Here is a 13,617-nt window from a genome sequence, read left to right as displayed (position 1 = left end):
TTTACACTGCAGAACTGCTGTTCATCACTGAAGGAAGTCAGGACAGGAGCTCAGACAGGACAGGATCCTGGAGGCAAGAGTTGTTGTCGAGGCCATGAAGGGGTGCTGTTTATTGTCTTACTCCCCATGGTTTGCTCAGCCCACCTTCTTATCAAATCCTGCCCAGGGATGCCACCACCCACCATGGGCTGGAGCATCTCCCATTGATCACTAAATGAGAAAATGCCTCACAGCTGGATCTCAAGGAGGCATTTCCTCAGCAGAGGCTCCTTCCACTGATGATTCGAGCTTGTGTCAGGTTGACGCAGAAAAGCACGCAGCATGCGATGAGAGAGGTGTGGGGTGGGCTCTTCGGGGTGGGACATGGCTGTTGCTGTCTTGAACTCAAGGCAATTGTGATAAGATCTGCACAAGATGGGGCTGCTGTGGGTGGTGGAGGGGCTCGTGGGGCTGCTGTGGGTGGTGGAGGGGCTCGTGGGGCTGCTGTGGGTGGTGGAGGGGCTCGTGGGGCTGCATCACACTCCCCTCCAGGCCTTATTTAGAGTTGATGGCTGATGGGAGAGGGACAAGGGACAGACATTCTCTTCAGTGTAGTCACTGATGAATTACCCATATGACCGTGAGCACGCTCTCACCGATACTCCTGCAAAGGACCCCAATAAAACTAATTGGCTACACACACACACACACACACTCACACACACACACACACACACACGGGGGGGGGAGGGACAACCAGTCCCCCCATCTTAGCACAACTGACTCCATTTAGGCCATAAAACTCAGCACATAGCACCACTGCCAAAATGAAAACAAACACCAAATTCATCAAAGTCCACAGTTCTGGGAAAGTCTCTAGGTGCACTAACCTTGCTTTTTGGCTTCTTTAGTTCTGCTTCTGGCTAACTGTTCTTGCTAACTGAAGTATGTCGACCAAGGATAGTGTGTTTGTGCTTAAAGGCTCACTCTGAGAAAGGCTCGGGGCTACACCGGAATCCCAAATAGCCAGTGTAGTCCCTGACTGGCTAATAAAGGCTTTCTATTGACTCACCTGGTGTCTGGACAGCCTTCTCCGGTGGATTCCCCCACAACAGAAGGAGGCAGGACTGAGACGAGTAATATGGCCGTTGTGAAAGGAAGGGGACGAGCAGGGTAATAAAGGATGGATACGGTCAAAATACATTGTGTACATGTATGTAAATGCTATACTGCAACCCCTTCCTTATGTGCATAATAATATATACTAATGAAACATTAAAAACTCTCCTAGGTCAGCATTAGAGATCTACTTCAATAGATGACATGTATGTAAGGATCACATTGGTTTAAAAAAAGAACATGTAAGCCACACCATTTCAGAACCTTCTTCAGTAACCATGCAATGTGGGAGAAAGCTAGGCACCCTGTCCTTTTGACAGAAGATGCGCAAAATCTCTCCGTGTTGTCATGGCTCTCTCCATGGACAAGTGGTCCAAACACGCGACCCTTAAGAGTTGCAGCAGCAGAACCATCCTGCCGGCTCACTGTGGCGCGGTCTCCTCCCATGTGGACCAGGTGTCCTCCACCTTCTCTTGTCTCACTGCTCAGGGTCCTCTGGGGACAGCAGAGGGCCTGCTGGAGAGTGAGTGATGGCTTCAGGTTTCGCATTCTGCGTCAATGCCCTTGAAAACAGACTTCTCAGTTTGCACTGGAAACAAAACCAACTTTCCCTTGTCGTACGTGAAGGTCCTTTGTCCATTTCGGAATCTCCCTCTTTTATAAAACTCTGAATCCATTGCAGTTGTCGTTACACGACGTGAGTTTTCACAGAGGACAGGAGGGATGGGCTGCAGCCGACGCAGGGCGAGCGTCATAAAGGGAGAGAAGGCCATGCATCCTGCAGATATTTGCAGGAGTGGCAGCAGCAGCAGCCTTCTGTCATATTTAATGGTGTGGCGTAGGCTCCACTAAGGGGCTAGACAACCAAAGGACTTGAATCCTAGCGCTCTGAGCGCTGTCCCATTGCAGATTACCACGATGAATATCTCATTGCTAGCTCCTGCCGTTCCTCCACAGTGGATTCTTTAAACTAGATTCACTTGAATCTGAGACCAGGGATAAATAGAAAAGAAAAAAACATCTATGCATGTACATTTGCATATGCAGATTTACTCAGACCACAGACTCTCTGCATTATGTCCCACACCTGCATATTCCAGGCAGCAATGGGTTTGCAGCATACTGGATTGCAAGTTACCAAGTGTTCAAGATTCCAACATTATAATCCTTTTCTGAGTGTAGCTGACATAATTATTGTTTTCGATGAAATCAGAGATTTTCTTTATGCGATCTATTTTTAAGGAGATAGATATGTTCAAGCTTACAGCACACAAGCACCCATCATATAATTACATTCTGCTTTCACTCTGTGCTGATGTCCTTTATGTCTTATTGGGGGTTTCATCCAGAAGATGGATGACTGGAGGGAAAGAAATAGAAATTTTTTTGTCCATCATAAACATTAGTGTAGTTGGTTATAACTATCTTATGTATGAGTGATACGTTTTGTGTACTTTAAATCTAGCATTTTTTTCATAACTTAACCCAAATCTACACATCCTTTGATTGCAAGTGTGCTGCTTTTAGTTTCTGTGTTGTTTTATTTTGAAAGTGCAAGGTGTTTGGAGAGGATGCGCGTATGGGCATTTGTGTATGTGTGTGTGCATGTATGCATGCATGTATGTGTGTACATATGTATGTGTACATGTATGTGCACATGTGTGGATGTGGTGTGTGCTTATGTGTATCTGAATGGACGTGTGCCTGCATATATGTGTATGCTTATTGTATGCATGTGTATTTTTATGGATGTGGATGCATGTATATGCAAGTATGTGTATTTGTGAGTATATGTGGGTACGTGTATTTTTTATTATATAACTATGTGTATGCATGTGTGTATATATTTGTATGCTGTGATTCTAAGTGTGTCCATTTGTGTGTGCATATATGTATACTTGTGTATACATGTATATGTGTATATGCAGATATCTGCCTTAGTTCATATTTTCTTTCCTTGGATGTGTCATGTATGAGGTACTACTTTCTCCTGGAATTAAACTGCCTTTGACAGAGTCAAATGCTAGCAACTGTTCTCTGGATAAATTCTCTTTGGCTGAACATTTAAATGACTTTCTTTTTAAAGCCAGTGGGCTCACTTGGCTGTAGCCTGGAGGTTGTCACTACAGGCTGCTATACTCAGGTATATGCTGTTACCTTTCAGTGTGCAGTTTGGAGGCCTCTTCTGTTTCCCACGGCTTCCTCCTTCTTTCCACCCTGCTCAGCGCCAGCCCCTGCTTACACTTTCATCTGCTTTGGGTCTTAATTTTTATTTTGTCATATTTTAAGGATTATATTTTATTACATGTATGTTTGTCTGTGTCCACGTGTGTCATGTCTGGGTGCAGTACCCACGGAGACCAGAGGAGGACACCAGACCTCTGGGTGCTAGAGTTGGGCAGTCGTGAGGCACTTGTCAGGTTCTCTGGTCTTTCTGAAGCGCACCCAGGGCTATTCCCTGTTGAACTGTCTCCTGGGCTCCAACTTTTAGTGTTGTTTTCCATTTTCCTTCCAACAACTATTTATTTGTTGAGATTATAATACAATTACATCATTTCCCCTTTCCTTTCCTCCTTCTAAACCCTCCCAGATACTTCTCTTTGCTCTCAATCCATGGTCTCTTTTTCCATTAATTGTTACGTGCAAGCATGTGAATGCATATACATACATACATACATACATACATATTATTAAATACAAAAACATACCCTGCTAGTCTGTACAGTGTTCTTTCTCCACATGTATATCTTTTTAGTGCCGACCACTCCCTGTTGGAGAACGCACAGCTGCCCCGTTCTCAGCAGTGCTTGGTTGCTGTGGTTCTCTGTGTAGTGTTGAGCCTTAGTGTGCTTCCCCCATCCACGCTAGCATGTCTGTTGATATTGTCCTTGTTCAGGTCACATTTAGTCAGTCATAGTTTGTAGATGTAGCTTTTGACCATCCTAGGAGACATGGTCTCATATCAAACTCCCTGTTCCTCTGGCCCTTTCAACCTTTCTGCCCCCTCTTCTGCAATGTTCCCAGAGCCTTCCATCTGGAAGTTGTGTGGTAGATGTTGGTTGTGCTTGGGCTTCACAATTCTGCATTTTGATTGGCTGTGGGTCTCTGTAATGCACTCTACCTCCAACCCCTTGATTTTTTTTAAAAAAAATCATTTTAGATTTTTCATGTTTATTCATGTTAAGGCATTATGAATTATGTTAATTCTTCTATTTGATATTGCTTTAATCTGTGCATTTCCTCAGTTTATATTGCACTTTAAATGGTACTTTTTACTGCTAAACACTGCATTCCTTTCCCCTCACCTCTGGTTCTGATTTGTACAGCGTTTCCAGATCTCAGATAATTTTATCACATGACATAGTAGGCTCGAGTTTTGATCTGCCTGTAGGCTCATCTTTCCGCAAGCTTTCATCTCTTGCTATTGCCTTGTAGGTTTCTGTTTTGTCCTCCTGTAATGTTGCAAGGAATCTGATCTCAATATCTTTCTGTTGTCATTTGTGTGTGAAATTAGTATCCCTAGAAATCTAGAAGGAACAGGGCGGCTTGGTAGACTGTCGCTGGCCTCTGAGCCTCCTCTTTCTCCGTGCTCACACAAAGTACACAAATATGCCTGCCTGCTTTCAGAGATTGTAGTGGCTCTCATGTTAAACTTCCTAACTCCCGCCTTTAACTAAATGTGATTTCTCTTCTCTGGGTGACACATTGACTGCTGCCACTGCGGCTTCTGGAGCGCGAGCAGCTCCCGCCTCTTCTGTCTGCTGAGATGGCTCAGTGGGTGAAGGCACTTGCCACCAAGCCTGACAACCTGAGTTCAGTACCCAGGTTCCACATGATGGAAGGGTAGAGACAACCCTCTCTGGTCATTCCCAACTTCCATATACACAATGATGGTGTGTCTATGACCACTAGACACTTATAGACTCACACAAAACCAACCAAACAAAAAATAACTAAATGAACAATGTAGTTATAGCCTGACCTCCTGCTTTCATGGATCTTTGAGAGGCCTTAGAATTCTTGATTTTTATCTATGATGTTAAACTTGTCCCTGTGCCTTCCAGTAAGATCCTATGAGCCATGTAGGGTTTGTCTTCTTCTCAAGTCCACAGACATCCCATGTGCTTTTCCTGCTTTCTTGGCATCTTTCCTGGCGTCTGATCCACTGAGAACCTGAGGCTCTCTTTGACATGTGTCCTCTTGAGATAGAGTTTGTAGCAAGGCCTCACTCCTTGCTATAAAAATGTTACGTTGTTACTGTTATCTCACCCAAAGCATCCCAAGACTGGTTAACTATCCTGCATAGTTTAAGCACCCATCTGTTTCCTCACCTCTGTGTAGTGCACAGGTCCATGTGAGTGGTACATGTTTAGACCCTCGCAGGTTAAAAATCAAAGTGCTGGCTGGGATGGGTTCCACCCAGAGCCTTGGGGAAGAAATCCTCATAACAGCCCAGTATATTGTTGGTAGCATCTAGTTTTCAACAACTCCTACTTTCTTGGCTTTCTAGACAGCTGTTATCACACACTGGGATTCCAGGGGGTCATTTCAAGGTCTCTTCGCTCTTTAAAGCTGAGGATGTATTGGTGGATGAGGAACCTGACAGTAAAAAACGTGGATGCTGAAAACACAACAGGTGAATGGGTAGATAAGCACACAGAAAAAGTCTAAATGCATATTCAGAGAAAAAGTAACAGAAGACCCAAACTCGTTATTGTTGACAGAGGTTTCTGTCCCACCCAGTCCCACAGCCATTCAGTGTCAAAGAAATACACAGAGGTCTACATTATCATCAACTGGCTGGCCTGTTAGCTTGGGCTTATTAATTAATTCTTACATCTTAACCCATTATCCTTGTCTGTGTCAGCCACATGGCTTGGTATTTTCATCAGCAAGGCATTCTCATTTGCATCCTTTATGTCTGGGTGATGACTGCACACTGAGCTTTTCTCTTTCCAGAATTCTCCTGTTCTCATTGCCCCACCTCTACTTCCTGCCTGGCTACTGGCCAATCAACATTTTATTAAACAAGTACAAGAAACAAATCTTTACAGGGTAAAACCATTGTCCTGCAGCATTATTATTGAGTGTCTCTTGAAGGTCCATGAATCATCTTGCATGGAAAATGTTATTCAGCTTGTGATGAGGAGCCCAGTTCACCAGTATCTGCACTATCATTGACTGGTGACCTCTCTAATAGAAGATCTAGAATTACAAGGTGTGAGCAACTCACAAAGTGGGTAGCGTATCACAGCATGCAGGAAGGCATGAAGCATGAATGAGGAGGTGTGCATGGGTTCAAGGCAGTCAATGCTTCTACTGAACATTATTTACCTGACTATTCTGATTCGTGTCTCTGTTGTGCTAAAGCAGCATGACCAAAAGCAGCTTCAGGAAGAGATTAGATACCATCATGAAGGGGTGATGGGAGCAGGAAGCTGGCCGATCATATTGTATATGTACACAGGACGCAGAGGAGAAAGGGTAAGGGAGAGAGAATGAGAGAGACAGGTGTGTGTGTGGGAAAGAGAGAGAGAGAGAGAGAGAGAGAGAGAGAGAGAGAGAGAGAGAGAGAGAGAGAGAGAACGAACAGGAAGTAGGGGTCCAGGCTACAAACTCTTAAGCTAGCCCCCCAGTAGCATTTTTCCTCCAGCAAGGCTGTACCTCATAAAGGTACAACAGCACCAATCAGGGGCCAAATGCTTGAAAAGTGCAACAGTTCTCACTCAACACCCCCTCCAGTAGAGTTCCCATTATTCTTTACTTTCTAAATGGGCTCTGATCTCATATCCATCCCCTAATAAATCAGAACACTAGTAATCTGTTTTACAATAGGCACTGCTCCTCATGGGACCCCATGTATTTATTCAGAAATATGTGTCATAAAGAGTGAATGAGACACTAATACTCGGAGCTAGGAAAAGTAATACTGTCTATTAGGGAGAATCAGCATTTGTTAGCATAAGTAAGACTCTGAGCCTTGATTATAAGTGTCACTGTGTTAAAAAACATTGACTGAACCCAGTGTGAAATTACAAGCCTGCAATGCAAACACGTTTGGGGAAATGCAAACACATTTATCCATGCATTAATTCACTCATTTAACAGTGATTCTTGGAGTGCGTAGCTGGGTCCAGGCCCGCTAAACATCGGAGACGCTGGGCAAACTTGCAGACTGCACTGGCCTTTGAGAGCTTGCGTTCTAGCACAGGGTTAGCAAGCACATAGAAGAGAAAGCATGCCAGCCCCTCCTTATCACACACCAATAGAGGCAGTGGCCGTACGGGAAGGCAGTGCCGTTGAACCCCCTTAGAAGGTTGGTAATCAAAGCCACAGAGATTTGCATGGCTGCCTTCTACACCCCATTGTTTTATTCCGTGGATGTCTGTAATTCGCCCTTCCTGGGCTTGTACATCTATTTTCAATTTCAACTGGGTGAATGCATTTACATTGCTATCTAACCAATGATTATCAAATGCATGAATATTGCTGAATTTTGTCCCAAGTAATCATTAATGTACTTTCAAATTTCATGAAACATTTTTGAATTATGTACTGGTGTTTTCACCCTGGGTTTTTTTTGGTTGATAATAATAACTTTGGTATACTATTAATAATAATGGCTACAATATAATCTTTAAAAATTATATTTATTCATTATTTGTGTGCATGTGTGTGTTTGTGCGTGTGCCACCTGCACACGTGAAGGTCAGAGGACAGCTTACCTTAATCAGTTCTTTCTTCTGCCCTTGTTGGCCGGGAGGACAAAATTCCCGTCTTCAGTTGGCAGCAGATGCTCCACCTACTGAGCCATCCTGGTGGCCCCTAGAGATGCTCTCCATCTTCCCACTTCCAGTCTTCCTTCAGCTGTCAATCATTAGAGAGGTCCCTTGACCGCTCTGTATACTCAGGACATGGGTTGTTGTCTAACAGGGCATCCCTGTGGTGTTCTTGATATACATGTCAGGGCACGCAAACACTTTCGTCTCTCTGTGTCCGTGTCTGTCATCTCTCTCCCTTACTGTGTTGTAAACTTCAGAAGTGAGGTTTTAAGCCAGGGTTACCAGTGCATGCCCTTCCTATCGCCCGAAACATGGTAATACTTCCATGCATTTGTTGGATGAATGAAATCCTCTCCCATCCCTTCCTTCTCCCCAGCTCCCTTGCTTCCTCTCATTCTCTTCTCTTCATTCATTATTTCAGCTATTCTGCAAACATTTACAGAACCAGCAATGGCACTGGCTAATTGATTTACAACGTGCCCGACGCCACACAGAACAATGAGAGCACTAGTAAATGGAGCTGGCTCCTTCTTATGCAGCGCCTCCTCGGTGAGAGCCGTGCTTGGTGTTCCCATACATTATCCTCTACTCCTTACAACTGCCTGGTGATAGGCGCGTTATCCTCATTCAAGTAAAGATGCAAGGCCCAGAGAGGAGAGGCTAATTGCCCGTGGTTACACAGCTAAGCATGGGCAGGCATAGAGAGTGATAAAATATTTCTGCAAATCGACCATTCTGATGTCTCAAGTACACTTGCAGCTGTAAAGAGAGAGAGAGAAGGAGAGAGAGAGAAAGAGAGAGAGAGAGAGAGAGAGAGAGAGAGAGAGAGAGAGAGAGAGAGAGAGAGAGAAACAGTGAGTTATGGAAATTATCTGCTATGCTTGGATAAACAGGGGCTCTGGAGATTAAGTTGGCATTTTTGTTTTGTTTGGTTTTTATCTTAAACCTTAACACAACCTTAGAAATAATCATAGCAGCTCCAGACTCCTTTAATGTAGAGGAATAGATGCCCCAAGAGGCATTCTAGAATGTTGTTTTGGGGCTCCAGGGGAACACAGCAGTTAAGACTGTACTCACTGTCGTTGGGGACCCCTCTACCTCCTCAGCTCTCTGCTCTTCTTCCAGCAGCTGGCATATTACAACTCGGGCTGTTTCCTTGTCCAGTCTCAGCCACACACACCTGGAGAGAGCCTCTCTCCCCGTCAGCAGCCTCCAGCCCTGAGCTAAACCTACATTCCTTCCCACACAGGGTGAGCACACATTCTGCATGAATTAAACTTGCCAGATCAACCTACATCCTGTGACTTTTGTCACAGATTCCTACTCTAGGAGCTTCCTTGGGAGGTACCACAGTTTGGGTGTGAACTCTCCCCCCCCCCCTCCCGAAAGGCTGAGGTTTAGGAAGTTTGGTTCCCAGTTGGCTGTGCTCTTTAAAAAAAGGTTCAGAAACTTCACTAGATGGAGCATAGTTGGAGAGAAAAGGTCACTGAGCGCTCTTCCCTGTCCTGACCAGATTATCTCTGTGCTTCCTGTCCGCCTTGGAGAACTTCTCTGCTCTTCCCTCCCACCCATCCTTCCAGGACATTTACACTCTCCTCAGGCAAAGCAGTAGAGCCTGGCAACCTCCACTGGAACCTCCGAGGCTGTGATCCAAAACAAAACCGTTCTTTCCTGAACCTACAGGGAGGGTGAGATCTGTGGGCACTGCAGCTACTGTGTTTACTGTCGGGAAGAGCCAAGAGCTTCTGAAGGTGGCTGGTTCCCTTTGAAAGAGGAACCCCAAAACAGCCAAGATGTAATACATCCTTCCATGTCACACTGCCTAGGCTGTGGATCCAGCTTTGGGCTGTGTTGTCAAGCAGAGTAAGCTGGTGCCAAGTAGATGTGCCAAGCAATTCCTGTCAGTGATATCTGTCAATGCCTGTCAATGATGCCTGTCAATGCCTGTGAATGATGTCTGTCAATGCCTGTCAGTGATGCCTGTCAATACCTGTCAATGATGTCTGTCAATGCCTGTCAGTGATGTGTGTCAATGCCTGTCAGTGATGTCTGTCAATGATGTCTGTCAATGCATGTCAATGATGTCTATCAGTGCCTGTCAATGCTCATGTGATTAATAACAGAAGGACATGTTCACCACCTGTATCCAGTCAGGTGACCATGGGGAAGGTCTCTTCTGCCGTTGTCACCCTAATGTTGACTCAGGATCCCATCTGTTTCCGTCTCTTTGCTATGTACTCAGAGTCTGGACTTGGGATATTGGAGTAGCACCAGCGGGGAGAGCAGCTTCTCAAGAGCCGGCCCCTGTGAACACCATATCCTGCCTAGACTGTTTGTACAGCCATCACCAAGACACATGGCAGATTGCAGAGGGGCCACGCATGCCATGGGGTGTAGTGACCGCTTGTCTCCCAGTTGCTGCTCTCCTGAGAAACTCAGTGGTTTCCTGGTTTCATAATCTTTAGTCAGAATGCAGGCTGTGAGATGGGACAAGCTACAAGCCCACCCACAGGCACTCTTGGGAGAAAGCTTAGTGATTGTCCCCTTCCCCAAAGGTCTAGTGGCATCATGATGTCACCTGGAGATTTTCTTTGCTGACACAGAGGGTAGAGTGTCAGTCCACCCATCATTCCAGGACTCACCTGAGCTAGAGTCTCTTCTGCAGGACGAAGGTCCATTTGTCTCTGTAACGCAACTTGCATTCTCCACCCTGGGGCCCCATTGTTCTTTTTTGTGCACACCAACCATATGGGCTGCTCTGCCAATTGCTCTCCTCCCTCCCTCCTCCCTTCCTCCTCCCCCCCTTTTCCTCCTTTCTCCTCTCTCCCTCCTCCTTCCTCTCTTCTTCCTCCTTCATCTTCCTTCTTCCCTCTTCCTTCCTCTATCCTCCCTCCTCCTTCCTCTATTGACTTGGCTGAGCACCCATCATGTGTCAGGCCTTCCTGCTCTCCTAGCCCCTGGCTTTAGTTGATATGAATAACTAGTGAATGGTACCCAGAACAGGTCCCGGGGACAGTGGCCAGCCCCACCTTGTGTCCCTAGGTGTCTGCCCACAGACTCCCCTTTCAAGGCCCTTCTGCCCTGGCTTTCCCTTTCTGCATACAGCCTCTCTCTCTCTCTCTCTCTCTCTCTCTCTCTCTCTCTCTCTCTCTCTCTCTCTCTCTCTCTCTCCTGCATCCTATTTGGATATATCTAACTGCAATTGACTGGGTTTTTATTAGTTCTTTGGGTACATTTTCCATTTCTCAAGGATCTCTCATCAGGGGTTCTTTGCCAGTAATTACTGCAGGGCTGATGACTCGGAGGAGCTTCCTCTCAGCGTTGAGTGATGGGGGTTCTTAATAGGGCTGCTTTTTATTTTTGAAGGAGAAAAATTAAATCAAATGTGCTGTTCATACCAGGCTTATTTAGTCTGTGAAAACACAGGAATCATTTTGTTCAAATGAGTGGGCTTCTCGATCATTCTGTCGAGTCATAGGAAAATGAACCACCCTGTATGTATTTATCATTTCCCGATGGGCCTGCAGCAAGAAGGGGTCCGAGGTGGCCCGAGAGGACAGACACATACAACAAATGCCAACAAGGTGGAAAAGAAGCCATTCATTGGACTATTACCTCAATCTGGGGTCAGAAAGCCAGGGCTTTGAGTCAGAGGCAGTTAGCTGTGTTCTTGTAAGTAAGTCAGCTGTGCCTCTTTGTTTCCATATTGCCCATGGCTGCTCCTCTGGCTCAACAACCAAGACAACACACATATATAATATACATGCAATGTACACGTATAAAGTAGCACATACTATATATAGATGCATAAATATACATACATATGTATACACACATATATCACTCTTCCATCTATATTCCTTACCCAGTTAAGTAGAATAGGCTGGCAAGGTAGCTCAACAAGAAAAGGTGTCTGCTGCCAAGCCCAACAATCTGAGTTCAATTCTTGGAATTCACATGAAGAAAATGGAGAACAGACTCATGAACGTTGTCCTCTGACCACCACATGAGGGCCATGCCATGAGTATGTTTGTGTGCTTGTACGTACAAAACAAATAAATGTAAAACGCTTTCCAAAAAAAGCAAAGAAAATCACAATAAAATCAGGCATGGAGAACTAAAAATCAAACCATCCTTGGCTCTATCCCTTTTTAGGTCATCTACACCAACAGGAACTGCATGACACACAGGTCAGAGGTCACCTAGGACCAACCAACACCAACGTTTGACTTAGTAGGCTTCATGTGATTTTCCTGGCACTGAAAGATGCATATGTAATTTTTAAAGTTAAAAACTTTAAAAGTTAGCCTCTGGTATCGATGCTGATCAATCAGGATAACATTCATGCTCCAAATCACCATTTTGCCCATTTATGCCAGAAAATGAGCTGGAGCTTTAAGGGGGATCAGGCTCACAGTGAGCTACTGGGGGGGCATGGAGTCTACTGTTACAGTGGTAAATCCTACTTGAAGGTAAGAAAAAAATGAACATGCTCCATTTTCTAAGTAAATAAAAGCATGGGCACGAAAGCAGGACAGCTGTCAGAATATGACAGCTACACCCAAGTTGTTTGTAGTGTGAGCGGGGAATTTGGGGTTTTGAACTCATCTGTAGAAGCCTCCATGGTGGGGAATAATTCATTCTTCTTTAGTGCTTGGAGACAAATGGCTTTTTCTTTAAATTGTTTGCAAGAATTCAAACCAATATTCTCCAAAAATTCTCCAAATTCTTTGAGGGGGTTTCTATTGATCATTTTCATGGGCGAGGGAATGGGGACTAGAATATTAAATAAGTCTATTACACCATAGACCAGTGGTTTTCAGTTATGATGGTTTTTACTTCTCCTAACTCCAGCCACAGGGGACCCTTAGCAATAGGTGGACACATCTCAGGTTCCAGGAGGGTGAGGAGCAGCCACAAGCATCTGTGAGTAGAAGCCCTGGGTGCTACTAATACCCAACAAAGGCAGAGCAGTGACTAGATCTTGTCCCCAGTGTCAACAGCATGGTTCAGCTGCTTTCCATTGTGCCAGATTAATGCCATTCTAAGGGTCTGGATCTGGAAGGTGTCACAGGGAGGGCCCAGTTTCTTCACACAGGACAGTGATTTGTGGCTTCATCCATGTGTCCTCCTTAATTTTCTTCCTTTTGGAAGTCTTACCTCAGGCTGAGGACATGGCTCAGTCAGTAACATTCTTGCTTAAGCTTCAGATCCCTGCAATACAAAGTTGGGCATGGGGGTGCACATCTGTGACCCCATCACCAGGGAAGTTGATGCTTAGGACTGGCTGGCCAGCCAGCCTAGTCTAATTAGCAAGTCCAGACCAGTGAGAGACCCTGTCTCAAAATGAAGCAGATGGAGCCTTAAGGATGACATCAAGACTGTCCTGTGGGCTCTACACACATATGGGCCTGTGCTAACACAGACACGTGAAGTCATAGCTGGTGCCATGCTTCCTATGGCCAGTGGTTCCATATCCTGTGTTTCATTGGGTCCCCATGGTCCTTTTCATGAACTTTCAACGTAACAAACATGAAGCTTCCTTCAGAGAGTGGCAATGCCCAGGCTGTGCTTCAAGCAGGCAGGTTCCTTCCGTTTCTTGCTATCCCAGGGGAGTCTTGTCTTGTTTGACGAGAGCAAACACAGCCCACTCTCTCCAGCTACAACATATGTTTCTGACAGACAGATGCTCCCCATCAATGCGGACACTGTGTTAATGTCTGTCTGTCTCCAGCCT

This window comes from Arvicola amphibius, chromosome 5, assembly GCF_903992535.2.
Source record: "Arvicola amphibius chromosome 5, mArvAmp1.2, whole genome shotgun sequence".
Lineage (NCBI taxonomy): Eukaryota > Metazoa > Chordata > Mammalia > Rodentia > Cricetidae > Arvicola > Arvicola amphibius.
This window is presented reverse-complemented; position numbering follows the sequence as displayed.